General features: G+C 32.4%; 1 pseudogene across 1 annotated transcript; it reads left to right on the top strand.

The window, feature by feature from the left end:
• The first annotated feature begins 4,724 nt into the window (after nt 1-4,724).
• Nucleotides 4,725-8,077, top strand: LOC147907705 (uncharacterized; annotated as a pseudogene). Its single transcript, XR_015546963.1, has 2 exons — nt 4,725-5,703; nt 6,057-8,077. The product of XR_015546963.1 is annotated as an uncharacterized LOC147907705 (transcript).
• The last annotated feature ends 401 nt before the right edge of the window (nt 8,078-8,478 follow it).

The raw sequence follows: 8,478 nt of genomic DNA, 5'->3' as shown, positions 1-8,478 counted from the left end.
CATAATGGAGCCTGTACATAATGTAATCCTTTTTCATGAATATTCATATGTATATATATATATATATATATATATATATATATAATGAGTATATCTGTACACATAAAATGAGAATTTATCAGAGAATTCGTAATTTGATTATCTTTTTAAGATGTTACGTCTGATCATCTGCATTTGATTCTCATTAGCTTTAATTTATGTTAGTTGTATGTATATTCTGATATTGAAAATATAAAAGCATATATTACTAATATCTGTATATTTGACCATAAAAAAATATTTCTTTTTATTTTTTCAACATAGAAAAAAGATCTCCTTTTTGTTACACGTAACAAAAAGAGATGAAGTAGCTACACACGTACGTGAATTAGAAATATATTTTATATTTTGTAATGTGAGTACATCATAATGCACATAAAATATAATTCTATTATTCACTAATGTGTCTATATTATATCTGCATGAAAAGCTAAGTATGAGCTAAGTATGATACAACTTCTATCCCTCTTTTATAGGCCTTCTACATACAATAAACCATTAGTTACAAATCAGAAGTCAGAAGCTAAAAATTCATCAATCACAGTCAATTTTTCTGACTTCTTATTTATGGCTGATTTATGGCTTATAATTGTAAAAGGCCCATAAAACATAATAAAAAGAGATGGAATAGCTACATACGTATGTGCAATGTATTTACGTACTGACAATACATGTTACATCCTAAGTTAAAATGGTATTAAAAATAAAGGAAAAGTGCTATTACATTATATGTATATACATGTATTTCAAATACATGGTTACATCCGAAGATATATCTAAGTCACAGTCAGAATGTATTTAGTAAAAATATACTTATTGTAATTTGCTGTTAGTCAACGTACACATTGACTTATAAGTGTATACATTTGCTAAAACATTTTGCTTTGAATATGATATACTTATATACATTTTATAAACGTACAGCATCGTACGAAAATTATGATGTGACTATTGACTGTATAATATATGTTATATATATGTATAACGTATATATTATATAGGGTGTCCAAAAAGACCCCGGATTTAGGAACTGAACATAAAGGTAACTATAACTATAATCGTAAAGAAATGTGAATTATACTTGTATTGGCATGCATAGTACGCCAAAATATAATATGTTGACCTATGATTCACGTTCTTTTCTATGATTGAATTACGGCCATTCTTGTGCTATAAGGCCATTACATAACGTTTTTAGAAAAAACGTTTCAGATAAAAGTTATAATATATTTCAAAGAAGTTGTTTACTGATATTCAGTCTTTTTTTTCCTTCATTAGTTTCTTTGTTTCCATCATGTCAAGCAATCAGTTTTTGATTCCATCATGACAATACTATTCACATTTCTTTAATTGCTGACGCAAAATTCTACAAGTTGATTCCATAATTGTATTTCACCAAATTTGATCATCGAATGCCTCTGCCAGTAAATTAAAAATAGTCAGTCCACGATGAAGGCCTCTGACATTTGTCTATAACTAGCCAAAGCACGATTTACGGCTGTGGCATTTTGTTATAGCTAGCCAGCTCACGATTAATGCCTCTGACAGTAAATTAAAAATAGTCAGCCCCCGATGAACGCCTCTGACATTGGATCTAATTAAACAAAGCGCAAATTATTGTTATAACTATATCACTTGTATGATAAATAAAAGTGATATTTTCACGAATGACATAAAGATGCTAACCTTTTCCATGCTGGCTTTATAGGGTGCATTCCAACAAGAAACACACATCACAATAAGCAATTTTGACCTTCTAGAGTGCCTTCTAATAAGAGACACAGTGTGACGGTACATCATTACAATCTTGTTCGCCAATACAAGAATGAGATACTGTATTGTACTGAGTCGCTTGTTAGAAAGTACCCATAACCTTCTCTTACCAAAGGCAGACAATATTTTGCTACTACATTTTTTTCTATTTTGTGGACACAAAACATTATATAAATACACACACACACACACACACGCGCGCACACACACACACACACACACACACATATATATGGTTGTGTGTAAAACACTACTAAACTACACTGAATTGACACTTCTGTTGCGCGGCAACGATACTGTGAACGCGGGTCATACTGGTTACAGCTGATTGACTCGTATAATGCCGTTGTTTTCTGACACATACAGCGTCACGCAAAACGATATATGTATGCACACATATATATATATATATATATATATATATGTACACATATATACAAAAAATTTTTATTTTTCACTTTAAGAAAAAAGATACATAAACGATATCATAGTCATATTATTTTCTCCTTAGCGACTAATTAAGAAAAGGCGTTCACCGTATCTAAATCCACGTTATTGCAAAAACTATCTATTATCTTTGAAGTTCTATCATTGATACGTCATTTAAGTGCATTCTCCAGGTTTATTCCACTAAAAAAAAAAATACAAATAGATGACCAGATACCTGACGCGGTAAAGTAAAATTCTATATTACATTCTGTGACACAAAAACGTGATCAGTAGCTCTTTGAAACTGAATGCATCATAAAAATAATAAAATAATATTTTAAAAGTACATTACATTCAGTGAAATGCATTAAGTTATTAATATGATGTTCAATCACCATTATTAAGAAAATACAATATTACGTAGGAAGGAAAATATTTTATTTTATTTTATTTTATTTTCATGACAATTTGCTGGAAGGTATGATCGCAGCAAACTGTTCCTTATACTGTGACGTTCTTGAGATGCACGTCCGCGCGTGAGCGGTTCGGCCGTCAAGCGTCAAGCGGTTGTGAAGGAAAAATAGGCAGCATTTCAGAAATCGACTCGAAATGCGCAACTAATTTCGAGAACATTGAAGTACATGTATATAATTTCTGTAATTTTATGAAAGTATATTTGGAGTAATATGTTCATATTAATAATGTTATTTATTAAATAAAAATTATGAAAAATGGAAAAAGCAGGATCGAACATAAGATCTTCAATATTTTGATCTTGCAACGCCCGAAACCACCCTGAGTTCTTGCAGATCACCTCGACGAACGCGGTACATACAGTGCACGGAAAGTCGTAAACTATTGTATATCTCATCAACGTTTATATTTTGAAATCATTTTTGCTATTATACGTTAATGAGAAAGATATATGATTAATATAATATAATTTAATAAAAAGAAAATGGAAGAATTTTAATTCACAAACACGGTTGCCAGCTCTCCGTTTTTTTTTGCCAGACTTCGGTTGCTTGGACTAATATTTAATACTCCAGCAGACGACAAAAATTGGAGATTTTCACATCTACTGGAGTATTGAATATTAGTCCAAGAAACCGAAGTCTGTCAAAAAAAAACGGAGAACTGGCAATCGTGTTCGTGATTTAAAATTCTTTCAATTTCTGTTATTTCGATAGAGCGAGACAGAGAAAAAACAAAAACGGATAGAAGCTCCGATTGTAATCGATGAGTCTCCGCGCGGACACGCCGAACTGGGCTCGTCTAGCAAAACAATGAGTCTGTCTCTGTCCTTCTCTCTGTGGTCGCTTGTTTCTAGCGACCGAAAATATTTTCTCGACGATCTCGGCCGCTTGGCGTGTATCATAAGGAGGAAAAAGACATTCTAGATAATACATAATTTTTATTAAATTATATTAATCCTTTGCCCTACGATTTAAGTTACGATGGCGCGTGCCATAATTAACAGCCTGGAACATGTTGTTTATGTTTGGCCCGATAGATGTACCACGGCTCTCATCAATGATACTTATGTTTGGCCCGATTTCTTTACCACGAATCTCACACGATATTATAAGTGAAAGAGTTAATCATATATCTTTCTCATTAATATATAATAGCAAAAATGATTTCAAAACATGATAGTTAACGAGATATAGTTTACGATTTTCCGTGTATTTTATGTACCACGTTCATAGAGGCGGTCTGCAAAAACTCAACGTGGTCTCGGGCGTTAGGTGCGAGATCAGAATGTTGAGGATCCTATGTTCAATCCTGCTTTTTCTTTCTTTTCTTAATTTTTTTTTTAAATAAATAACGTTATTAATGAACATATTACTCCAAATATATTTTTATAAAATTATAGAAATTATATGTGTACTTCAGTGTGCTCAGAACTAGTTACACATTTCGAGTCAATTTCTGAAATGATGCCTATTTTTCCTTTACAACCGCTCGACGGCTGAACCGCTGGATCGCGCGCGGATGTGCATCTCAGGAGCGTCACAGTATAAGAAACATGCTGCTATCATACTTTCCACCATGAAAATTATCATGACAACATTTTAGCATGAAAATTATCATAAAAATATTTTCCTTCATACATATTTGTTATTTTCTTAATAATAGTAATTGAATATCGTCTTAATAAATAAATACATTTTACTGAATATTACTTTTAAAATATTATTAGGTGTTGGAATTAATTCGTAGCGTTTTTTAATGAAAGAATGTTATTTATTTCACATGAGCATTAAAAAATACATTAATGAAAGTACTTCCCATCACTTGTAAAACGCTACGAATTAATTCCAACACCAATACTTTATTATTTTTATGATATATTCGGTTTTTTTTAAAGAGCTACTGATCATGCTTATGTGCCACAAAATATCTTTTAATATAGAATATAATATTAATTTAAGGGGGGAAATCACAGTAAAAGTTTGAAAAAATCGAAAAAATTTTTTTTCACTTATAAGGTGCTTTAGGGTCTTAAGAATAATATACCAAAAGATGGAGTGCCGCAAAAATTTCGGAATATCCAAATTTTCCATTCTGCGGCAACGCTTCTCAGGTATGCTCCGAGCGCCTTTTGTGATTCCGACGCGCGTTGTAATTTATGAGTACGGGAGCAGGTATAATGGCAGTCGATGGAGAAGGAACTTCCCTCCGAAAAGTCTATAGTACTTAAGAATGCCTATAGGTATCACCATATGTAATATACATTCAAAGAACACGTGTGTAACGTTAGTAAACCGAATGTCAATTTTTGAAAATTGACAGGCAAACTGATCGACGAACTGTCAATATATTTCGGGTAAGCTATTCGTAGAAATTGCGAATCAGTCGAAAAAATGAAAACAGCTATATGGGCCACATTACTTCACAAAATATCTACGGATAACCATCCCCAACACGACGATTGCCCGACTGGAGAAAATTCATGGTGCTCGTGGCAAAGGGCGAAATCTTTTAACACTTTGGCTACCTATACGCACAAATCACTAATATCTGATGTAGTTTATGAAGCAATTAAGCCAGTTTACGAACAACTCACTACGGATGATCTTCTCACTCGCTGCATCGGGGGTTTCACTCAAAATAGCAATGAGAGCTTCAACTCGACAGTGTGGGCGATGGCTATGAATTTCCGAAAACTATGAATTTCGGCAAAATAATCGACATTGCTACGAACATCGCTTCGTGTGTTTTTAATGACGGATTAATATCAATTTTACATATAATCCAGGTCATGGGCATGAAAATTGGCCCAAAAAGTCACGAACTATGCATGGACTTGGATGAGAAACGCATACAGAAAGCGGAACGATCTTTGAGTGAGGGCGCAAAACAGGCCCGCATCGATCTGAAAACAATTCGAAAGGCCAAACAAGAGCAGGAGATAGATGAAGAAGGCCAATTGTATGGCGCAGGCATCGCAGATTAGAGGTATATAAAAATATTATGTGATTTTACAGTACTTAAAACTTTAAACGCGTTTTTCTCGAAACCACTTTTTTTAAACTGGGCGGACACATAACTCGAATAAATCTTTACAGTAATAAGAATAAATCTTGACAGTATATTCAGAATACCTTTCTCTATGGAAGTGCGTAGGGTTTTTTTTTATATTACATGATTTTTTTTTATCAACAATTTTATGGCGTTTTTTTTTTGTTAAATTTGCAAGTTTTCCTTAAAACGTGCACCATTTTGCGAAAAATTAATATATCAAAAAAATCCTACGTACTTCCATAGCTATTGATATATAGAACCTAAAAAACTGTCATTTTTTGTTCCAGGTCAAAAATTAAGGACTCTAGATGTCCGCCCATGGTCCTCCTTCAAAAATAGGCGCCATCGGACAAGTGCGGCACAGCCGTCATTTTGTACCAAAAATGTATGGAAAAATTCTTATTTGTACTTCATTCATAATATTATAATGCTTATTTTACAAATTTTTGATTGATCATTTCATTGAGCCAAAAAAAATTCCCGAAAATATACTTACTTTTTCGTGCTCTACTGTGATTTCCCTTAAGACTAATAAGAGTCGATACAGAAAGAGATGCGTAATTTTAAACTGGAATGACTTAACTCCAATAATTCCATGATGTCTTCTTTATTCAACATATAAATAAAGAAAGCATGTTGAATAAAGAAGACATCACAGAAGACTAAGAAAAGTAAAGGATTGATAATTTGCTGGAAGGTACGGTCGCAGCATATTTCTTAGTGCAACGCTGCTGAGATACACATCCGCGCGCGATCCGGTGCGGCTCAGCCGTCAAGCATTGAGCGGCGGCGGCGGCGGGGAGAAAGAAGGCGATGCTTCAAAAGTCGACAAAATTTAACATGTACTCCAATAACTATACGAAGAATACTGAATCACTTCAAGATAAATAAAAAATTATTTGTATATTGCACATATAAAGGCACATATAAAAGCTTTTTGATTTGTTAATTATAAAATTATATTGACATCATCCTTATAATTATATTAATCACAGCACTTTTGCGATTTGATTGATTATCACAATTTTCATTTGGATGATAGTTATAAAAAAACCATTTCACAGAAAGTACTGATCGACATCAACGTAACATTATTACAGAAACATGATTTCTTTTCGGATTTTTTCTAAAGGTAAGCAGATCTCACATATATCTTTACATATAAAATACTGATTTTCTATCTATTCGACGCATACTACGTCGAATATTTTTTGCTACAATTGTCGGTTTAAAACTTTTAGAAATACTCATATAATTTCAATAATTAAATAAATATATAGTCTATTTAACCTGTAATATGTATTTATTAACAATATCATTTATTTATTTAAAAAAAAATTATGAAAAAAGAAAAAAGGAATTGATCATGGGATCTCTAACATTCAGATCTCGCATCTTACGCGAGATCACGCCGAGGTCTTGCAAATCACTTCTATGAACGTGGTATATAACGCTCATGGAAAATTATGGAAATATCAATATCTCGTAAATTATCGTGTTTTGAAATTATTTTTACTGTTATACATAAATTGGAGGGATATAGGATTAACATAATTTATTAAAACTTATATGTTATCTATAATGTTCCTTCTCCTCTTAATTATACACGAGCGGCTGAAATTTCCCAGAAAACATTTTCGGTCGCTAGAAACAAGCGACTATATAGAGAGAAAGAGAGGGAGAGAGAGGAGAGAGAAAGAGAGAGAGAGAGAGAGACTCTGAAGGATAGACTCGCTGTTTCGTTCGACGAGCCCATCTCTGCGTGCGGAGTCTCACCGATTACAATCGGAGTTTCTATCCTTTTTTGTTTTTTCTCTGTCTCACTCCGTCGTACTTCTGTTTCAATAATTCTGTTCTGCAATTCAAGAATGTTTTTCTATAATAAATTTCTATTGATTCTGGCATTATCACCGATGCAGCAAGGACGCATGATTCCTTTTCTAAACAACGATCCTGATATATATTTCTACATATCTACAAAAATTATTATTATAGCGTTTCTAATCGATAATATATTGCTGATTTATACAATGATTCAATCCATTTCTGTAATTAAATAGCGGTACTTCGTTTGTGCGATAAGAGGAATGGTGCTTCTTACTAAATCGACATTTCGACATCCGAGTCGAATAAAAAATGTGCTATATACAATAATTTCAGAGCTTGCTAGTTTAAAATAAGTAGCTGGCGATTTACAGAAAATCTCAAAGAATAATACTATGTTTGCAGAAACGAGTTGTAAGCTTTAATATAAAAGCAAAAAGTATTCGAAAATTTCATTTATATGCTACGTCTGCTACGAGATTGCCGCTTGTCGTTCCGATATCCAAGCAGAAAGGAAGTTCAACCGAAATACACATCGCGTTCCGAACCTTGATATATGCATGTGTAAATAATTCAATAAATAAAGTTTAGACATGTGTTGTATATATGTACACGCACACACGCGCACATGCATATATACTCACACGCGTGTGTATTTATGCTATTATATATATATATATATATATATATATATATATACATACATACATACATATACATATATATATATTTATGTTATTTTATATATATGCATCAATAATTTACTAAATAAAATGTATGTAAAAGACAAAATAGTATAATTAATACAATTATCTTCATTTGTATTCATATGTAAATAATATGGTATGTTTCTTGTTTAGAAAGAAATTATTTCAACAAATTGAA

Source organism: Acromyrmex echinatior, chromosome 12 (assembly GCF_024713525.1).
Source record: "Acromyrmex echinatior isolate Ae372 chromosome 12, ASM2471352v2, whole genome shotgun sequence".
NCBI classification, from domain to species: Eukaryota; Metazoa; Arthropoda; class Insecta; order Hymenoptera; family Formicidae; genus Acromyrmex; species Acromyrmex echinatior.
The sequence above is the reverse complement of the archived record's forward strand: the minus strand, read 5'-3'. Positions and strand labels throughout refer to the sequence as shown.